This window comes from Chrysemys picta, chromosome 2 (assembly GCF_011386835.1).
Source record: "Chrysemys picta bellii isolate R12L10 chromosome 2, ASM1138683v2, whole genome shotgun sequence".
Classification (NCBI taxonomy): Eukaryota; Metazoa; Chordata; order Testudines; family Emydidae; genus Chrysemys; species Chrysemys picta.
This window is the reverse complement of record NC_088792.1, coordinates 282,935,147-282,948,796: the sequence shown is the minus strand read 5'-3', so window position 1 is coordinate 282,948,796 and position 13,650 is coordinate 282,935,147.

Below are 13,650 nucleotides of genomic sequence, written 5' to 3'. Positions count from 1 at the left end.
GTTCGTAACCCTGTTCCCTACGTATCCGGGTCTATGCTCTGCCACTGGATACTCATGCTTGTGCTATTCAGAGGTTGGGCCGTTTCCAGCCTGTCTGGTGTATTTGGCTGCTGCAGAACACGGTACAGCCAGGGATGTGTGAGGGTCTGATGAGGGTGCTGTGTACCACGAGCCATACTGTTTAAGGTCAGCAGGAACCAGTAAATCATCTAATCTGACCTTCTGTATATCACAGGCCACCAATGCCCACACGCTAAACCCAAAAACCACATTAGACCAAAGTAAAGGAGACCCACTGGTGTAGCCAGTGATATTAATGTATTATCCATTGATCAGTATTTAGAAGAAATCGTGTATTAGATATAAGTAAGACAAGCCGAAATGCAAGAACCTGTATGCTGAGGCCTGCAAGATTTTAGCTTAGTTATTTTAGGCCTTGGAGATAAGAAAAGCAGACATAAGGAAATGACCGTGGAATAGCCCGATGCGCTAAGATTATGGGAAAAGAGCTACCAAGTGGTAATATTGCAAAAATTTAGCTGGAAGATTAATTTTACATTATAAAAATGTTGTAAAAGCACCTCTGGTCTCCAACACGTGTCTTAAGCACAGGATACAGGTGGTACATCAATGTTAATGAGAATAAAGAGAACCTATGCAGCCTATAGAAATCTCAGTCCCTTATGTTCCTAAGGAACATAGGCCAATAAGAAAAGAGAGGGCTGGACACTTTCATGTACATGTTCAGAATATAGGTTTAGACAGAATCATATTATAAAAAGGGTGCCCAGAATGGGAAAATTGAGCTTCCTAAGGGAATCCTCCAGCAGGGACCATCCCCTTATTGATGATCAATCCATGAGAGAGTCATGAGACTCTAACACCATCTGGGAGGACGTGAGTATGTCTGCAAAAAGCAACAGAGGGTCCTGTGGCACCTTTAAGACTAACAGAAGTATTGGGAGCATAAGCTTTCGTGGGTAAGAACCTCACTTCTTCAGATGCAAGCACGAAAGCTTATGCTCCCAATACTTCTGTTAGTCTTAAAGGTGCCACAGGATCCTCTGTTGCTTTTTACAGATTCAGACTAACACGGCTACCCCTCTGATACTTGAGTATGTCTGTAGTTACAACTGGTGATCTATAGCTCTAGATCTAGAACAAGCAGAGATAACGCTGTTGAACTTGAGACTGTAGCCACCAGAGCCGAACCCATGGTGCTGTAATATAATTAACATTACATAAAATAAAAGGCTACACTGGGGACTAGACTATTTCGTGCCACAGGCAGCGAATAGGAGGGACCGAGGTGCACCAATGCCCAAGGACCCTGGAAACGGCTGGGTAAGTGAGATATACCCAGATAATTCTGGCAAGTGACCCGCACCCAGGTGATGCACAGAACAGAACAATAGAGTCTGGCACTTCTACCTTCTCTTGTAACGTCTCCACTGGGCTATTTCTGCAGAGGAAGGTGCAACCCCCACAAAGTTACTGCCACTCTAACCCAGGGCTGCCCGGGTGGGGGGGGGACAAGTGGGGCAATTTGCCCCGGGCCCCGCAGGGGCCCCCACGAGAATATAGTATTCTATAATATTGCAACTTTTTTTTATGGAAGGCGCCCCCGAAATTGCTTTGCCCCAGGCCCCCTGAATCCTCTGGGCAGCCCTGCTCTAACCTGGGGGGAAAGACCTTCCCGACCTCACACGTGCCAATTAGTTAGACTCTGAGCATGAGAGAGAGAACCAGCCAGCCAAGTCCCTGAGAGAGAAAATGCTCAGTGCCACCTCAGTGCACTGGCCCTCCCCACCCAATGTACCATCTCCAGCCATGGCTACCCCTGATGCTCCAGGGGAAGGAGACAAAAACCCTCCCAGAATAGAGTGAGGGGGAATAATCCCTTCCTGACCCCAGATCCTGAGCTGGAGTAAATGGAATTAGGGTCATTTACACCAGCTGAGTATTTGGCCCCTTGATTCCTCATGTTCTGTACCGCAGCCTGAGCCACTACTCTGCATCTGGACAGAGGCATCTCAACTGATGAAAGATTTCTGCATTAGACAAGCTGAGTTACACCTTCTAATGTGAACAAACTGGTTGAATGAGGGAATGAAGCCACCCCCCATTGACTCCTCAACTATCCACCGAGATGGAAAATTACCCATTTCCTGCAAATCTTTCATCTGCTAATTATGTTCATTGATTCTGGATGGGGAAATGCGGTAGCTGAATTCAGCTCTCTATATACTGAGTGTTCTGAGAGCAGGACTAGCCTCCAGCAGACCCCAGCCTGCACACTGATGCACAGAACAGAACAATAGGGTGCAGCACTTCGACCTTCCCTTGTAACCTCTCCACTGGACTATTTCTTCCTTTCAGTTCTCCAGGTGGCTTGGAACATCTGGAATAAAATTCCACCAACCAAGGGGTGGAGGTAGCCCAGAGGCAGCCCCCTTATTACATGGGTGCATCAAGTCTGTTCTGAAGTTGGACTTTCAGCCCATCAAGCCCCTGCGGCCACACAGGAACAGACCAAACGGTGAACAATCGCTACAGCCGACCGTTCGGCTAAGCGTTGAAGAAGAAGCTGCACGTTGGGCAGAGATCTCCATTGAGCTGTCTACAGTAAAGCCAATGTCCATTTCCTTAGTTGATTTACTTAATTTAGGACCCTGTAATATGCAGAAGTAGTTTAATTTTTTTTCCTGCCAATGTGCACTACTTTGCATTTATCAACACTGAATTTCATTGGCCATCATGTTGCTCATTCACCCAGCTTGTTTAGGACTCTCTGAAGTCCCTCGCCGTCTTTTCTGGTCCTGACTAATCTAAATTACTCTGTGTCATCTGCAAATTTTGCCATTTCACTACTCATCCCCTTTCCAGATCAGCACAGATCTTTGAGACAGCTGTTAACCTTTTGCCACAGTGAAAATTGACCATTTAATCCTACTCCTTCCTCTGTCTCCTAGTCAGTTTTTGATCCATGACAATACTTTGCTTCTTCCTCATGAGTACTTATCTTCTTTAGGAGCCTCTTATGGGGGACCTTGTCAAAGACCTTTTGGAATTCATAATAAATGATGTCACCCAGTTCTCCTTTGTCCGCTGCTTTACTGACATGTTCATAGCATTAGAAGAGATTAGTGAGATATGATTTTCCTTTGCAGAAAATGTGCTCGTTAAACCATATTGTATCATGATATTTCATGCGTTTTGCTATTCTATTCATTTCAGCCAGTTGTCATATGCAGTTTTGTAAGGCTTACTGGTCTAGGATTCCCCAGATCACCCCTAGAGTCTTTTTTTTCTAATATAAGTGCCACAAAATACAAATGAGGCAAGAGCTTATTCAGGTTCAAAACAGATTAGACATTTATATGGAAGATGAGAACATGAAAAACAGATCCCGAGGATAAGGGCTCATATTAGCACTCGGAAAGTCCCAGGTTCTGTTCCTGCCACTGACCTGCAGTGTGACCTTGAGTGAATCACTTTACCTTTCTATGCCCCTCCCAGATTTTGTCTGCCTTTTCTATTTAGGGTCTGGGACTCTTTGGGTCTGGGACTATCTCCGGCCACATTTGTGAAGTGCCTAACCCAACGGGGCCCTGATCTCAGTTGGGACCTCTACTTACTATTCTAATGCAAATAATACCACAAGGTTAAAATACAGGATGTAAATGTCCATGCTTCAGGGCATAATTCAACAAGCTGTTGATGGGGGCGGTGAAGAAATTTCCTTATGGCTAGGTTTTTATTCCATAATTGCCCAGTACATGCTTTTGTAAGCTTTCTTTTGAAGCATTTGGTATTGGCCACTATTAGAGACAGGCTGCTAGACTAGATGGATCCCTGATTGGATCCTACGTTCTAGAATCATACTGTAATCACCACCATGACCTTGACTCTGCCCCACAAGAGTTGCATCCATGTAGTAAACTCAGATTGACTTAGGTCTGGTCTACACTGGGGGGAGGGGAGAATCGACCTAAGATACGTAACTTCAGCTATGAGAATAGCGTAACTGAAGTCGTTGTATCTTAGGTCACCTTACCTCACATCCTCATGGTGCGGGGTCAACTGCCACCGCTCCCCCGTCGACTCTGCTTCCGCCTCTCGCTGCAGTGGAGTACAGGAGTCGATGGCAGAGCGATTGGTGATCGATTTATTGGGTCTACACTAGACATAATAAATCGATTCCTGATAGCTTGATCACTACCCACTGGATCAGGTGGGTAGTGTAGACGTACCCTTAGGCAGCATTGTGTAATGTTACTTTATACAGCTCAGCTGAAGGAAGTCTGTGCACTGAGTGGATGCCTTTAAGTGGAAGATATAAAGTAAGGGAGTGATAGTGAAATTGTAAACATGATTTATGAACCAATGGTTCAACTCTTGCTCATGAACGTCTGGCCAGAAAGGGTTCTTGAATGTATTTTTTGGTTGATAAATATAGTACCAGCCTAAAACAGTCCATAGCATAGGAAGTGAACATCTGTAATTGTGAACATCTAATGAGCAGAGGAACGGCACCACAATCCATTTCTATCTTGATATCTGACTTAGTCACGCATTGACTTAAACGTTGCGTTCTTACAAACTCTTTAATAATATAAGATACCTTGAGGAAATATGCAATTAGATCTAGTTCGTTAATTAAGAGAACATAATACTTTTGCATTTACCGGGGAACTCATGGAAAAAAGGGGCAGAGCATGTTTCTGCTTTGAACGTGGAAGTGGCTTTTCGCTCAGAACGCAGTGATGGAATGGATCATACCTGGTGTCGTGCATGTGTGTCTGGAACGTGAAACCACATCAGAGTGAAACCGCATGATACTCTGTGCTCTGTAGAACACCACTTCCCATGGTAGCATTACGACCCCCGAACTTGCACCTCCGGGTGACCTTTTAATAAAGTTCTATTCTTTCCACCCCAAGTAATATTTGGTGGATTTGTTGCTTTTCCTGGGGCAAAAGCTGTGATTGTTACTTGAGGGTTCTGTGCCTACCGGAAATGGAAACGTAACTCCGCATGGATTGGCTTGCTAACTCCTTTTTTTCTTTTAAGCTCTAAACAATGAATAACACTGCTCTACAGCCAAAATGCTTCTGAAATAAATGTAGTCAAACTTTACTAATTTTGGGTCACTGAGAACGAAAATGATGCTTAAAATTGTTGATTGGCTCTAGTTTTCAAGATATGCTATTGGGTCAGTATATACGACCCTTGACTTGGGAATGGCGGAGGATAAGTGAGTTATAAAGGGAAGGGATCTCAATTTAAACCAGAAATGACTAAAATACATCTTTGACTGGATCTCTGAATAAATCTATGACTGGGTTTGGACAGTACTTGCTTTTTAGGCAAAACAATGAATGATGCAATCTGAAGCTGGTATTGCGTCATACATGATATGAATTGCATCAGGTTATTCCTAGAAGTCATGGATGATGCAATCATAACAAAGCTTACATCACTCTGCTGAACAAATTGCCCTATATCAGCTCTAGAAATCATGCAGTGTCATGCTCTCTTATTTGTCAGTGTTTGATTTTGCAAAGGGACACATTTCTGTTTAGCCAAAGTGAGCAGAGATGCCTCGTACTTGTGTGAACAGTGCAAATAACTTCTGTTTGTGGTGAAGTGACTTTTGCATCACAAAAGTGCAGTATAACCACTATGGTTAAGAAAGCCTATCACCTTTATTTTGGCTGCAAAATTGGAGATCAGGACAAGAGGTGGGCCCCACACATATGCTGCAACACTTGTGCAACAAATCTTCACCAGTGGTTGAACAGGAAAAGGAAATCTATGCCTTTTGCAGTGCCAATGATTTGAAGAGAGCCAACAGATCATACCAGCAATTGTTACTTCTGCATGGTGCCTCCAGTTGGGAAAGGTGTGTCAAAGAAGCAAAAGTGGACTGTGCATTATCCAAACATTCCATCAGCTATACGCCCAGTACCCCACGGAGAAGGACTGCTGGTTCTTGATGCACCAGAATCATTCTGACTTGAGTCAGACGAGGAAGAGGAAGAGGATGAAACTTCTGGTCCTGAACCATCAATGTCACAGGACCCACATTTTCTCCCATCCTCCTCCTCTGAACCACATCTCATAACACAAGGTGAACTGAATGACCTTGTCAGGGATTTGGAACTACCCAAGAGTAAGGCAGAGCTATTGGGCTCCAGACTACAGCAGTGGAATCTCCTGGCAGGTGATGTTAGGGTTTCCATGTTCTGTGACCGTCAAAAGGATCTTGTCCCATTCTTCTTCATGGAAGGTGATCTTGTAGCCTGCAACAACATCAATGGTGTGATGGCCGCCCTCAACATCGTTCACAATCCAGATGAGTGGAGACTGTTCATTGATTTATTGAAGACGAGTCTTAAAGCTGTTTTACTGCATAATGGCAATGTTTTGCCATCAATTCCAGTTGGTCATGCAGTCCATATGAAGGAAACCTATGACAACATGAAACAGCTTTTGAGGTGCATAAACTATGACCAACATCAGTGGCAGCTTTGTGGCGATTTGAAGGTTGTTGCTCTCTTGCTTGGTCTGCAGACTGGATACACAAAGTTCTGCTGTTTTCTCTGCAAATGGGATAGTCGTGCAAGAGATTCCCACTACATCAAGAAAGATTGGCCACTCCGACAGTCATTGGAGCCTGGGAGGAAAAGTGTTCAGCATCCACCACTTATTGAATCAAGGAAGATTTTGTTACCACCCTTCCACATCAAGCTGGGTCTGATGAAGAACTTTGTCAAGGCCATTGACAAAACACAAGCAGCTTTCAATTACCTCCGTGGAAAATTTCCAAGGTTAAGTGAAGCTAAGATAAAGGAAGGTGTCTTTGTTGGTCCTCAGATTCGTGAACTTCTTTGAGATGATGCATTTGACCGTGCACTGCGTGGCAAGGAAAAGACGGCATGGAAAGCCTTCCAGTTAGTGGCAATAAATTTTCTCAGAAACAACAAGGCAGACAACTACAGGTTGTTGGTGGAAAACCTCCTCAAGGCATACAAAAGCCTTGGTTGCAACATGTCACTAAAGATACATTTTTTGCACTCTCATCTAGATTTTTTTCCACCGAACTGCGGAGCAGTGAGCAACGAGCACGGCGAGCGATTTCACCAGGACATTGCAACAATGGAGAAATGCTATCAGGGCAAATGGAGCCCATCAATGCTTGCAGACTATTGCTGGACAGTGACAAGAGATGCTCCATTTAATGAATACAAGAGACAAGCCAAGAAGTGCCGAGTAGACACTGAATAGGACTAAACTATGTACATAAAAGTTTTTTGCCTTTTGTTTCATAATAAATTTTATTTATATAACCCTTCTGCTGATTTTTAAAGTGTTACATGAACAGGACAGGTGAAATAGTATCATGTAAAGCAACCATAAACACATGAAAAGACCTAGGTTTACAATTTATGATTAAAACTCTACTATCTACACAATATACATAGACATAAAATGTAAAAACTTAAATATCTTAGAAACAGTAGCCAATCGGTTGTTTTAATTGTCATATTTGAATTCAGCACATCAAAATACATAATAAATAGCACATTTTATCTCTGAAGCAGACGCCTTCTCAAAAATTGTAGACCAGTGTAATCATTCATTCTTTCTAACTCATTCTGATTTCTGAAACGAGGAGCGTCACCGTTAGCTGGCAATTGGTTGTTACATTGCATTCACCTCCAAAACTGATCTTTTTGTCTTAGGTCAGAGGCCAGAAAGTAGATTTAAAAAATTCAGAAAAAACGATGGGGTCTGCCTGCTGAAAATAGAAAGGATTGTGATGGACGCTTCGGGGTTCAATTCTCCATGGTCTTTGAGATACAACGTTAATTTATGATAGGTCAAATTACTATGCAGGCTCATTAGCAATATGTAAGCACATGCAAATTTATATTCAGCGTTGATGATATTCTGAGGGGGTGGAAGGTGGAGGGGCAAGTTGATCTCATTTGATCTTTTTAAGAGAGGATCATGTAAGGAAAAGTTCCAACACCGTTTGTTCAAGCTGGGAATTTCCTTTCACGGTGTCAGGATTCATGGCCTGCAGCAGAGTCTGTCTCTGGACAACCTACCAAGCTCTGCCTGATTGCTACACTTCCGGATTGGTGCGAAGAGTCTTAAGCCCAGAAGCAGCAGTAACAGTTCAGCGACTGCTCAAAGCATTTGCCCATGGCGGCGATAGCTTCTGCACCTACTTGTTCCCAGCCCTGCCCTGCGCCTTGCCCCACTCCAGCTAACCTGTTTCTCACCCTGGGCTCCGATTCCTGGCCTCTGGCTCTGGCTCTGACCCTGGGCTCCAACTCCTGGCTACCGACTCCTGTTCCAACCACTAGGCATGACTGTCCACATCCAGGTCACCTAACGCATGCTCTATGCGTGTTCCAGAGGACTGAGAGTGTAGAATTAATATACATATTGCCCAGTTCTACCCTCAGATATGCACACGCTGCTTCTCTTGACCTCAGCTGGAGTTACACCGGTGTAATCAGGGCAGAATCGAGCCGTACAAGTCAGCATTCCTAAAAGCTTTATTCATAGATTAAAGGCCAGAAGAGATTGTTATGATCGTCTAGTCTGACTTCCTGCATCAGACAGGCTGGAGAATTTCACCCAGTGTTCCTACACCAACCCAATGACTTGTGGTTGAATTATAGTCTCTCTTTTCAAAAGGCACCCAGTCTTGATTTAAAGACTCCAGAGTAATGGAGAACCTATCACATCCCTTGGTAAATTGTTCCAATGGTTGATTACCATCACTGTTAAAAATCTTCACCTTATTCCGAATTTGTCTAGCTTCATCTTCCAGCCATTAAACCTTGATATGCCTCAGTCTCTTAAATTAAAGGGTCAACTTTTGAATAACTTTTCACATAGGTACTTAGGGCTCCTCTACACAGCCCCACAGTCTGGGCTACAGGGCTGTGATCTGTAGCATGCCCTAAAGTGTCGTGCTGTTATTGCTCCCATAGAGATCCGGTTAGTGGTCCCTAGTTTGTGTTAACATAATCTATGTTAATCCAAACTAGGCACCTTTTAGTTCACACTAGCAGGGTCTACACGGGGCAGTTACCGCATGACACTTCAATGTGCACAGAAACTCACACTCCTATATAGTCTGCACTGTGGGGCCATGTGGACAAGCTCTTTCAGCCCACGATCACATGATCTCTTATCCTTCTCTTTGGTAAATAACAGATTCTGCTCCTTGAGTCTTTCACCGTAAGGCAGGTTTTCCAGACCTTGTCTCATGTGCGTGGCTCTTTAATGAACCCTTTCCAGACTTTGTGCAATCGTTTGGAAGTGTGAACACCAGATCTGGACCCAGCATTCCAGTAATGGGCTCGCCAGCACCATAGACAGAAGTAATATAACCTCTCTATTATTGCTCAACATTCCCTGTGTATACATTCTGGGATCATGTTAGCCATTTAGCCAAAACACTGTTCTGGGAGCTCATGTTCGACTGGTTATTCATGATGACCCCCTGAGACATTTTTCCAGTCACTGCTTTCCGGGATAAAGTCTGCCATCCCGTAAGTGTGGCCTGCAGTCTCAGTTCCTAGATGTACATTGAAGGGTATGCTTGTGTTCATTTTAAATAAAATGTGATTTACAAGGTACTTATGCATAAAGAAGCATGCTGTGGCTCAGCACCCTAGGAACATTCTAGAGAAGGCCAAGGGGGGGGGGGGCGAGCTCAGCATGTGGAGTGGAGAAGTATGGGCATGTGATGAACAAATCCATGTATAAAAGGTTAAATATGATTGGTGAAAGGTTTGTGTTATGTAACTTGTTATGTAACTGCCATGGGCTATAAAATAGCATGGGAGGGGCTCCTTGCTGGGGGACTCTGCCTGATTTTTGTACCAGGAGCTCTCTCTTTGGCCTGGTCCACACTAACCCCCCACTTCGGACTAAGGTACGCAAATTCAGCTACGTTAATAACGTAGCTGAATTCGAAGTACCTTAGTCCGAACTTACCGCGGGTCCAGACGCGGCAGGCAGGCTCCCCCGTCGATGCCACGTACTCCTCTCGCCGAGCTGGAGTACCGGCGTCGACGGTGAGCACTTCCAGGATCGATCCCAGAACATCAATTGCCTGCCGCCGGACCCGGAGGTAAGTGTAGACGTACCCTTTGTGCACATTGAAGAAAGCCTTGTTGAATCGAATTGAATCGAATCGAATTGAATCGAAGACCCTTGATTCTGCCTTGCATCTAACTCATTGGGAACCACAAAATCCCAACAACATCTTTTCTGAATTGTTCCAAAATTCCACCCCGAGAGTAAACAACAGAATTCCCAGCTAAGTAGCTATTTCAGACCTGGTGTTCGGCTTGGCCATCCGATTACAAACTGCTATGAAGAAACGAGAGACGCTATGTAGCATGAAATCCTAGTTTCCTACATCTCCAAAGTAAGATGGAATTTTATGTCACCCACCCACCATTGTCTAATTTTAAAACGCCAAGGCAATTTTTTTGCACTGCTGTCTTCACCCTGCTTCCCTACCCCAGAAATCAGCCCTGTGTGAAATGCGGGTTTGTTACAGTGCAGCTGTGTCTTCAACGTGCAACTGTCTCAACATGTGACACTTGTGACTGCAACATAAATAACGTATCGCAATGTGCTCAACCCACGTCGGTGACTTCCTGCTATGAAAGTGCAGAAGTGGGGGAGTTTTACATGGGGAGGGTCTAGGGCTGGAAGAGGAGAACCCTGAAGACTAAAATTCTCCTTTTATGCATGAATAAAAGGGATGATGGCTGCAAGCACTGAGAGTGGCAATGCAATCTAGTGAACTGGGATCTGGGAGCTCCTGAATTCTAATCCTGCCTCTGCCAGTGACTTCTTGGCTGACCTTGGCACCTCAAATTAAAGGCCACTTTTGAAAACGCGGCCCTAAAGCCTTGCATTTTCTTCATGTGTAAAATGGTGACGTTACCTTCCCACGGGTGTTGTGAGGATGAAGCAGCTGCCTTAGTACAGAGCTTTGAAGACATAAGGCTGTAAGTTGTATACCGCTATGCATCAGTGTCCCTTAACCTTCCTCTGGAGAGCCCACTTCTGCTGCAGAGAAGACACTTTAGTATTACTCATTCAATCCAGGGAAACGCAACGGGAGTGCCAATTGCAATGGTGAGTTTTGTGATGCTGACGTCTGCCCACTACGAACTGGAATGAGCCCATCAATTCCGTCCGCATGCGCTAGCGTTTTAGTTTCGTCCCATGCTTCCATTGCAGGATGACTTGTTCTAGGGAGTGGGGATTGTGTTCCTGGTGGATCTAGTTTTGGCCTGGCTCAGGTAGCAGATACTTACATGCCTGTCTGTTTCGCAGAGATGAAACAACATCCATTTGCTCTTTGCATGGAAAAGTCACAGTGCACCATGCTTCCAGCTCCACAACAAACACCAGCGGTGACCTTTACCAAAACGCAAAGACTGTGCCTTGCATCGTGGACAATCCATAATGCAAGTTGTTTTCCTATAGCCTCCCATTTATGCAGAGGAGTTAGAGCAATGATTCCAGCCAATTTCAGTCTGCAAGTAAATGCGCACACTATATATCGTACCAGTACCTGTCTGTAGAGCTGGAAGGCAAGGGCTATGCATGTTCACATGAGCCTACAGACCATGCTTTGCTGAGGCTAGCGCATCAGCCTCTTCATTTGACTTGCGTGAAGGTACAGGCTCCTTATGCCCTCTTATTATGTAGATTATGGCCCCCATTTTTCCGGGCACTGTCAAACACATGGTGAGAGATAGCCCTACTCCGATAGAGCTTACAGGCTAAGAGACAAGCCAGACAAAGGAAGAGAAGAAGGAAGTATTGTCGTCCCCAGTCAGGGAACTGAGACACTGAAAGATGAAATCCTGGCCCCCTTGAAATCAACGGCAAAGTTCCCATTGACTTCAATGGAGCCAGGATGTGACGTGTAGTGACTTACCCAACGTCACACAGGAACCATGTGGCAGAAGTGGGAAGTGAACAATGCTCTCTGGAGTCTGCATCCAGTACTTAACCCCAAGACTCAACTTCCCCCCTCCTATAGGTGGCACCCAAGCGCAGTGAGGTCTGGGTTTAGCCCAAAGGACGTTTTGTAAACTACTCCAATGTGCAAAGCCAAGGAGCTGCACCCTGAACTTGCAGACAAGGAACATTCTAGTTACATTAACAGCTAAACACTCCCTCCAGTGATCTTTCTGACTCATATGGTTTTCTTAGTGCTACAATGAAAGTTTTCATGCTATAAATGTAGCTTCATCCATCCAAGCCACATTCCCCATCTAACAGGTTGGTAAGTGTGTACTCTTTCTCTGAAGCCGACTGGGAAATAGGAACACCTACTGACCTATTAGATATGATAGCCCTGGGGTATAACTCTGTGTATTGCTTTCTGAAACGTCTTGAGAAGTCATAACTCTGGCCTGCGCTTCGGAAAACAATAAGAACATGAGAGTTGCCACACTGGGCCAGACCATAGTCCATCTTGCCCTGTATCCTGTCTCCAACAGTGGCCTGTACCAGACCTTCAGGGGCAGTGCACAGAACAGGGCAATTATGGAGCAATCCACCCCGTCTTTCACTTCTGACTTCTGGTAGTCAGAGGTTTAGCATTGCCCCGAGCATGGAATTGTGCCATGAACATCTTGGCTAATAGCCATTGATAGATCTATCCTCCATGAATTTATCCAATTCTTTTCTTCAGTTATACCTCTGGCCACCACAACACGCCCCCCCCGCCCGCAAGCGTGCTTGTTTATCTTATCCACCTATCTTGCTCTGTGCACCACTTTGGAACTGATGTGTCACCAAAGCAAGAACTAGACCCAGAAGAAGACAATGACCTAGAAGAAGTCTCTCCTAAACAATGCTTCCAGCAAAGCTCCCTCCCTCTCATTAACATCAGGGAACCAGGCAGGGAACTATCCACCAATGAGAAGCGCTGTGTGTCTTCATGTACATGACAGATTAGACATCAAGGAACCCTGCCATTTCCACTTCAAAAAGAATTGTAAGCAGCACTGAAAGCAGTTTAGATACCATATAAGTGATTTTAAAGAAAAACAATCTCAAAATGCTCTAATTATTATCCTCTTAGCTATCCTTCCTTGCCCTCTTGCTCGAGGCTCTTGGCAGATGAAATCAAGGGAAAGAAGAAGTACACCTCTACCCCGATATAACGCGACCCGATATAACACAAATTCTGATATAACGCCATAAAGCATTGCTCCGGGGGGGACTGCGCACTCCGGCGGATCAAAGCAAGTTCGATATAAAGTGGTTTCACCTATAACACGGTAAGAGTTTTTGGCTCCCGAGGACAACGTTCTATCGAGATAGAGGTGTATATTTTAGTTAACAAGCTTCTTGGGCTAAAAATTCCTCTCAACTGCATAATTCAAACAAATTTGAGAAAGAGAGAGAGAGAGTGCTAATGAAAAAGATTCCATTGCTAATTTAATATTTGTGGTATTGCAATCAGGGCTGGCTCCAGGCACCAGCTTAACAAGGGAGAGGGGCGGCACCTGTGGCAATTCGGGGGCGGCAGGTCCCTCACTCCCTCTAGGAGCGAAGGACCTGCCGCTGAACTGCCACCGA